Raw genomic sequence first — 9,254 nt, 5'->3', positions numbered from 1 at the left:
TAGATAAAACATTGGTTAATTTGATTTTAAAAAGGAAAGAAGAAAAACAAATTACTAGTATCACAGTAGGTGACACTCCCACAATAAAGGGGGAGGGCCTGAGTGCTATCTCCTTCCCTTGTCCTTTTAGGCCATGTGCCTTGAAAAATAGGTCTGGAGTTTTGGCCTTTTTTTATTCATCCTCTTTAGTTCTAAGTGTAAGGAATGGAATCTCTCACCTGGGAGCTCAAGCCTTTGGGGTCCAGGAATCCAGACTGGGTGTTGATGCATCCAAGCTCGGCAGGTAAGCCATGAGGAGTAAAGGTAGGGTAGGGGGATGCTAGCCCTTGTGAAGCACTGGATTTGTACTTAGTGAGACCAATCCTATGTAGAAACGTAGCTAAGCTGTGAACCTAACTCTCCTTTCCTTCTCAGAGACTAAGGTGGTATAGGGAGAATTATGCCTTCAATATATTTGAGGAATTTTTTTAAGTTTGTTCTTGCTTCATCTTTGAAGTAAATAACCCTTAGTAAAAGCTAAAAAACAAAAAAAAAAAGATAATTTGAAATATGATATTCCAAAAGGCAAAAGATATAGGCATACCATCAAGACTAATTTACAGAGATGAGTATAATTCTACAGAGGAGGAATGGACCTGAATGGAATTGAGCTTTTTCAATTGAGAATTTTCAATGGAAAGACTGGAACTGAGGAGCACAAGAGTCCTGAGAAACCTAAAAAGATAGATTTGCTTAGCATTTGGAAGAAGCTGTGTGATAATCTAGTGACAACATTCCAATAGGGGGAGAAGACTCATATGGGGTCAAGACTCACAGTTTAAGAAGCACTGAAGAGATCATGAGTGAAAACAGTGTAAGAAACCCTGGTCTAGCTGTACCAGATCTCAAACTCTATTATAAAGAGGTGATTATCAAAACAATCTGCTACTGGTTAAGAAACAGAGTGGCAAATTACATTATTACAATGTAATGTAATGGCAAATTACAAATTACATTACAGTAAATGAGCATAGTAATTTAGTATCTGATAAACCCAAAGATCCAAGCTTTGGGAACAAAAACTCATTATTTGACAAAAACTGTATGGCAGAAACTAGGTATAGACCAATATCTTACTCCATATACCAAGATAAAGTCAAAATGGGTACATTATTTACACATAAAGGGTGATAGTGTAAGCAAATTAAGAGAGCATAGAATAGTTTATCTGTCAGATTTATGGTTAAGGGAAGAATTTAGGACCAAAGAAGATATAGAGAGCATTACAAATTAAAAGGTTTTTTGTATTAACAAAACCAATGCAACCAAAATTATAAAGAAAGCAGAAAACTAGGGAAAAAATTTTTCAACAAGTATCTCTGATAAAGGCCTCATTTCGCAAATATATAGAGAACTGAGTCAAATTTATAAAACTACAAATCATTCTCCAATTGATAAATGGTCAAAGGATATGAACAGGCAGTTTTCAGATGAAGAAGAAAAAAGTCTTCCTTCAGAACCTTAATGTCTTTAAAGGGTATTAAGGAAGTTAATAAGAAAGGGGGAACAAAGAGATTCTGAGGTGTATTGATTCAATTCTAAGGGGAGGGGGAAGGAAGGAGGGGAAGGTTACAGGAAGAATACATTAATATAGGAAGGAGGAATAAGGGTGTGTGTGTGTGTGTATGTGTGTGTGAAAGAGAGAGAGAGAGAGGGAGGGAGGAAGAGAATTTCTATTTATTGTCATTGGAGTGTGTGATAGAAATATACAAAAAAGGAGGAAGGGGTGAGAGAAGTGAGCATCTGATGAATCTCACTCATCTGGAAGGAAGGTTGAGTATACATATACACACATATGTGTACACACAAACATATACTCACACACAATTTAGTCTGGAAAAACTTCAAACTCAAAAGGAAAATAAGCAGGGATTGGGTGGGGGAATGGAGGAGTGCCTTAAGAGGGAAGATAATACCAGGAAAAGAATAGTTACAAGCAAAACAAACTTTCTGATCCTGAAGGGATATTAAAAGGGAGAGAAAGAAAAAAAGGAAGCTGTAGAATCTGAGCAGGCATCTTAGATTATCTCTTGGACAACTGAGAAATGGCTGAACAAATTGTGGTATATGAATGTAAGAGAATATTATTTTACTGTAAAAAAATGACAAAACAGACAACATCAGAGAATCTTGGAGAGTATGAACTGATTCAGGGTAAAGTGAGTGGAAACAGAAGAACAATTTATATAAGGACAGCAACATTGTAAAGAAACAACTTTGAAAGGCTTTAGAATTCTGATCAGACATAACTTAAACCCACATCATAACTGTGCTGAGCGGGTCCTCTATTCACTATGCAAGATAGCCTCACATTATGCCTGATAGAATATGATGTAGAGGAAGTAAACTGTGAGATTAGGGAAAATATCTTCTCCCCAGAAAAAGTTATCTTAGAGGTCAAAGAAACTGAGCTACAGGGTTGTGTAAATAGAGACAGATCCTTTGGCTGTATACTCAGCTCTGCTATAACTTCAATGTATGCATTCCCCCAAAAGCACCCCTCTGTGCAAAACGGAGCAATAAAAACCACAGAGCTTATGGGTAAAATGGGATTGGGGGGACAATGCTCAAAAACTTCATCAGTCACACACACACACACACAAAAGGTGGGAACCTTTTAATAATAATTAAACCTAATTTTTAAAAAAAGCACAATAATACCATTTCATACATGTTACATGGTTAAGAAATATATCAGTACTGTAATCAATAATGGGAGCGGCGTGTTCACACCCTCAGGCTTCTGCTGAGCCTGCTGCTCTGCTATGCCCCAGGTTGGGCTGCCCATATCTTTGGGCGTTTAGCTGGAGGCCATGGCAGAAGGGGGTTGGAAGTGGTCGTTCTCTGCTCACAGCTCCTACTGCACCAGAAGATATGTAATAAATATGGTACTTTACCAGGACAAAGACCTAAAGTTTGCTCGTGAAGGGCCAGTACGATGACCATTTGTGAATTATTGTGATGTGGTACAGGTTTCTATATTCTCACTATTTCTCACAGAAGAAATTGAGTAGAAGCAAACTTGAAATTCATATTATGCTCAAAATACACCCTAGTACACCAATCATATTGGAACAAATTCATTTTCAAAACACTAGCAGAACTATGTTTTATTCAACAACAGATAAGTCCGCTGATTGTATCTGGGAGGAAACCTCCTCTATTTTAGAGACCTCCTGCCCCATCAACATATTCCCATGGGATTAACTACAGAGAGGACATACCCCCTGGAACAAACCTGATCTTTATATCCAGAGACCTCAAGGTTAACATATTCTCCTCCAAATCACCTGACATCTAGTCCACATCACTCAGTTTCCCAAACAAGGAAAGCAGCTGAGCAGCCTCATCTCATAGGCTCCTTTTGTGCCTGTAATGTTGCCTGTGGGCTGGGTAAAACCCTAGGTATGCCTATCTCCCTTTGTTCTTTCAACCTGCTATCCAGCTGGCAACTGTCCACCAGCTAATACTAATTAAACTTTTTTATCTTTTGGCTTTGCGCCTTAATTTATTGGTATCTGAGGGGTTACAGGCTAGATTTCTTTCTTAAGGACCATGTCTTAAACCCAAATCACTCTGGCTCTCACTAATTGGCTAATAGTAAATTCCAGGACAAACCCCACCTGGTCATTGTTTGGGCCCTGATTGACTCTGAGTGAATGTAAATAGGAATTACTTCTGTTTTGACCAGAAACCCTGAGGGTCTTCCCCTCCCAGTATGATTTCTTTTTTCTAGACTAGAATAAAGAGGACATTTTTTTTTTTTGCCTTATTATTTAACCTAGCCTTAACACTGAATGGCCATTGCATCAGTCAAACTGAGACCTGCTAAAGATCTTAGCTTTAAAAGGCCAAGGTCTTCCACAGCATCTGGGCCATCTCCAATCATTCTGATGTGTATCTGGCCACTGGACCCAAATGGCTCTGAAGGAGAAAGTGAAGCTGGTGACTTTGCACAGCCCTCCCTCACTTAAATCCAATTCACTTGCATGTCATGGCATCAGTTCCATGATGTCACGGTCCTCTTCGAGAATGAAGGACAAACAACATTGACCTCCAATCAAATGGACCACAGTGGGAGGAATTACTCTTTGGGAGGATCTTAGGAACTCTGGGTTGAGGGATTCCCCAATGATGACTGGAGATATCATATGACAACAAATGCTATCTGAAAGAAACAAATACAAATGTCATTGTGAGGCACCTTGTAGGCCAGTGAGCCTTCGTTTGAACTGAACAGTTACTAGACAAGGCTGCTTCTTCTACTTTTGGCCAGGTAAGTTATAGCAGAGAATGTGAAGCAGGGTAGTTCTATAAATGAGTTCATCAGAGAGCCAGATGGACAATCCAGTAAAGCAGATGGTTATTCATGAGATAAAATCCCCTGCTAGATTCATTCTTAATTATGCCAAGAGGAGAGGAACTCCCAGAAGAAAAAGAATGATAAGTTGGTGACTTCCTTGTAGCAATGGAAACTGGACTTGTGACAGTCACCTGGGGCCCTTGGTTGGACTCGTTTTAAATGGTGTGGCTATTGTCCAAGATTTCAACTGGTCACTGCTATTTATAGGTAACCTTTCCTCCTGAGTTTGTGTTGATTGTCCCAAGCTGGATTATTTTTAACAGGGATCCTGCTTGGCCCTCTGGAATGGTACATTTACTAGGAAGTAAGTTTGCCCAAGAATCCACTCTAGGTAACTGAACTCCTGAGAAGAAAAATATGACATAATATTGCTAGACTCCAATCTGCAAAGAATACTGATTAGCAAGCAAAATGTCTGGGTTTTAGGGCACTCCTGCCAAACCCAAGCCTGATGTGGTTTGTTTTTTTTTTTTAAAAGTGTGGATGTGAAGAAATAACTTTGTCTTTCTCTCTTAGAATGTAAGCTCTTTGCAATCAGAGATTGTTTTATTTATCGTATTAGTATCCCTCAGCACTTAGGTACACTGGCTGGCACATAGTAGGAGTTTAATAAATGTTTAATCGAGTGATTGATAGATTACCTCCCTAGAGATTCAACCTGCTGACCTGGCCTGTTCAATATTATAGGCTTCTTCTAGGGAGGCTTTGTGAAGGTCAACTCAATCAGTGATTCTGAAAGAATCTTGGAGAACTGCTTACCCCAAGTGAAAGGGAAGGTGCTCAAGAAGCCTGCATTCCTAAGAAGATTGAATTGCATGGATGTTGAGCCAGAAAATAGTGATGGAAGAGAAGACTGCTACCAGGCCTTGTTATGATACGACCTCTTATAATAGAGCCAAAACCCATGGTATCTCTTCCTGGCAAGTTTGCTAGTTTTTGTTTCTTTGTCTACCTTTCTTTGTATCACCAGAACTTAGCAATACCTAGCACATAGTAGGTATTTGATAAATGCTAGTTGACTGACTGAGTTATAAACCTAAGAATATATTTAGAAAAGCTGTCATCCAAGAGAAATGACCAAGGCCCATGGGTCTTCATAGCCCACCACAGCCAGGGACTAGCAAAAAAGATGGTGAATTTGGACAAGGATTAGTGACCCACATGTTTTTGTGTGTATAAAGCAATGAGAGTCTGTTGTAGTATCTCATCCAGAGATGTGCTAATGGTGGTTAGAAGCACACAAAGCTGTTAAGTACTCCTATCATCACCCTACCTTATCTCGGGCCAGAATCCTTCTCCCCTTGGGAGTAACTTTACTTTTAAACCAAGTCTGGGAAGATGGTAGAAGCCCCACCTCAATGTCAGCCCAACTAGTTGCAATCACCACAATTTTTTTTTCCTGAATATTTTTTTTTGCCCAATTACCTGTAAAAACAACTTTTAACATTCATTTTTAAAAATTTTGAGTTCCAAATTCTCTCTCTCCCTCACTCCCCTCCCCCTCCCTAAGATAGTAAGCAATTGTATATACATATATAATCATGCAAAACATTTTCATATTAGTTATGTTGCACCTCTGTCCTTTCTAATTCATTGCCTTGGAAGGACCAGGCATTAAACATTCTTTCTGCCCTTGTAGAAGTTGTAAAAATGAATCAATGGTTCTCTTCAATAGCTTTGAGCTCCAGCCAGAGAGAGCAATTTGGCAAAATATCAAAGTTTTAAATCTATTGTTCTTCTCCCAGGATACAACCCCCACCTGCCTCTTTCTATTGCATTCCCAATAATACATGGAGATTAACAATACAAGCGGTTAACAACTTTCCTCACATTACTGGCTTAAGAAACAAAGTAATATTTAAATAAAGAAAAACAAACTTTTTCTTAACAGAAGAAAAGGGTTCAGGCCTCTTTCCAGAGAGAGGAAGAAAAAAAGCGCACCAAAGGGAGGATGAAAATGAATAATCCCTGCCTTCAGCTCTACAATGAGGGGAAGGGAGGTTCTGTGATATGGCATGCATCTGGATGGACTCTGGAATGCTCTGGCCACCTGGCCTCAGCATTAATCACCTCCCGATAACCACTACTTCTCCATGGCTTCTTCTCTTCAGCTCCACCATGCCTGTTCTCTGTACCCCACCCAATTATTCTGTTATCCCTCCCCCATCATCCTTTAGGATGGTCCTAAGTCAGGGGTCAAGGAAGGGAATCCTGGAGAATTTCTCCACAACCAGGGGTCCTACATCACCAGTGTCCTGTTACATAAGGAATTACTAAACCTATAGAGCCCTTCTGGCTCTATATTTATCATCCCGGTCCTCTGGAAAGGCCACAATTCCCTTATCTATAAAACAAGGGTGTTGAACTAGAGGGCCCCCAAGATTCCTTGCAAGCCTAACTCCATGGTTCCAAAATGGTATTGATGGAATCCTAATAAAGTTCCCCTAGCCCCAACATTCCAACTTCTATATAGGCCCCAATGCACAGGCCCCCAAACTCAACATAGCCACTGCCTCTAGCTAGCCATTGCCCCCAGATGCAATTCATGTATTTGAACAGGTGTGACCTTGTACCTAGCCACAATTACATCATCCATTTAGCCCAAGACAGGACCACATTACCTAACTATCCATCTTGTCCAGATAGGACCACAATAGCTAGCCAATCAGAAAGCAGCACGACCAGGATGTTTGACCACAAAACCTAGAAGGGGCCCCTCTCCTGTCATCTAATCCCTTACCAAATCCCTCCTGCCTTTTTAATATTCATAACTTCTGTTGTGTAATTAGTATCATTAACAATAAATTTGCCTGTGTTGTCTTACTAAGTTGCTGGTTGGAACCTAGCATACTCCTGAGGGGCATCAATCCTCAATAAATGCCTATGCTTGGATTAGAGGCGGTCTGACTCTGAATTCTTTGAGATGGTACTGCCACTACACACACCATGAAACTGCAACAGTATGACCTTGTAGGTCCTTTCTAGCTCTATCTTTAACCATCCGAGCTCTCTGGGCTTCAGTTTCCTCATCTATCAAATGAGAAGCCTGGAGCTATGTTGGGTCCCTTTGAGCTCTCAAGGTCCAGGATTCTATAAGGTTAGAGAAGAAGGAGGCATTCCAAAGCCAAGACTGAGGAGCAAAATGTGATTCTGTCCCAACTGAACAGTCTTCTATTTATTGAAGGGTGAAGGGCACAGTAGATTCCAGAGTGGTGGTGTTGATATCATCAGAACAGCCAGCTGATGCTCTCAAGGGCACAACTGTGGAAACAAGTGTCCCATCAAGAAGGGCAGGAATTGGCCAATGGCATCCTCTGCTCCCCTGCCCCCACCTTCCCTGAGTCTATTCACAGCCTGTGCTCCCTGACTGATCACGTTACGCTTCTTGGCTGACTGGGTGCAGCAGGACGTGTGCTACTGACTCCGGCTCCAAGGTCAGTGAAATCCTGAAATTTTTGCTTTATTTCCCTTTATTTTTCTCCAGAGCTAGGAAATTTCTGAGAACTCAGAGTGAAGACTAGCCTCAGCTTGAAAGACGTTCGTCAAGTGGCCACTGCGGCTGAGGCAGTGGCCTGGGGATGGATGGAGGTGGGAAGGGAACTGACCGCAGAGCCTCAACCATGCTGCTGTTCAAGCCTGCAAGCCCAGGCTTCAAAGGGGCACCAAGGTTCTCCAAGGCAGGCTTAGGTTAAGTATGCAAAGGGAACTAGTTTGAGAAATAAAATTACATTTAGGAAGAGAAGCTAGAGGGCACAGGAACCGAAGGGGAAGAGGGGGCGGTCGGTCACAAGACTGAGCCTTTCGCTATTTCTGCTGTATCTGAGCAATGTGTGAGAATTCTAGAATACAGCTGCCTCCTGAAATACCATGGAGAGAGCAGGAGCTTTGCTCTTCTGGTCTGTCCTTGAGAGTGGTGATAATTTTGTAAATGAAAGAAAACCTGGAATGTCGCTGCATTCTGTATAAATGAAATTTCAGAATATTTTGTCTCAGTAACATCGGGCCACAATTTAACATGACTGACTCTCCATTTCTAGGAATGCTTTTCCTCAATGCTAGCAAAAAGAAGGGCATACATGTTATTAAAAGTTGCTCCAAACGTACATTAGAAAATGTGATGTCCTATATAGCCTATGTTAAATTGCTTGCCTTCTCAGTGAGGTGGGGGAGAGTAGGAAGGGAGGGAGAAAATTTGGACCTCAAAATTTGAAAAAAAGAATGTTAAAATTATTTTTACGTGTAATTGGGGAAAAAATATTAAATAAAAAAAAGAAAAGAAAAGGTGATATCCTTGGCTCAAATCCCAGTGATTTGAACAAGTCACTGAGTTCTCTGGGGCTCAGTTTCCCATTCTGTAAGATGAAAGTTTAGACTAGATGACTTCCAAGGCCTCATCTAGCTCTATGTCTGGGGTCATATGTATTTTACTCACTTTAAGGTCGTCAAAAAGAAATGTCCTTTAAAGAACTTGTCATCACAGTAGATGGGCCCAGCTAAAACTGGTTAAAACATCATTGATGTAGATTGATTTATTATGTTTATAGACTGGGTGATTAGAATTGCTAATTTATTCATGATGAACCAAAAAACATTTTTCACTGGGTTTAAAAAGTACAAACTGTTTTTGATTCTTATTGCATTTTGTGTCCAACAAATGCCTGTTACTTTTCTTTTTGAGTCATAACAAAATGCTAAATATGTACCTTAAGACCTTATCCCTAGATGAGTCTCAAATAAAGGTGTGTTTGGATATGGGTGGACATCTGAGGAAAGAGAGAGACAGAGACAGAGAGACACAGAGAGAGGAGAGAGAGACAGAGACACAGAGAGAGACAGAGACAGAGAGACAGAA

At 40.5% G+C, this 9,254-nt stretch overlaps 1 protein-coding gene across 1 annotated transcript in view; it reads left to right on the top strand.

Annotated features, from left to right (window-relative positions):
• Window positions 1-7,803: 7,803 nt before the first annotated feature.
• Window positions 7,804-9,254, top strand: part of CKMT2 (creatine kinase, mitochondrial 2) — a 50,338-nt gene continuing 48,887 nt past the window's right edge. The window contains exon 1 of the mRNA XM_027864275.1: window positions 7,804-7,836. The gene's annotated coding sequence lies outside the window, so the exon portion shown is untranslated. The remainder of the gene's footprint in view (window positions 7,837-9,254) is intronic.

This window comes from Vombatus ursinus, unplaced genomic scaffold (genome assembly GCF_900497805.2).
Source record: "Vombatus ursinus unplaced genomic scaffold, bare-nosed wombat genome assembly UNPS02014774.1, whole genome shotgun sequence".
Lineage (NCBI taxonomy): Eukaryota > Metazoa > Chordata > Mammalia > Diprotodontia > Vombatidae > Vombatus > Vombatus ursinus.
Note: the sequence above shows the minus strand (reverse complement) of the source record. Positions and strands in the feature narration are given on the sequence as shown.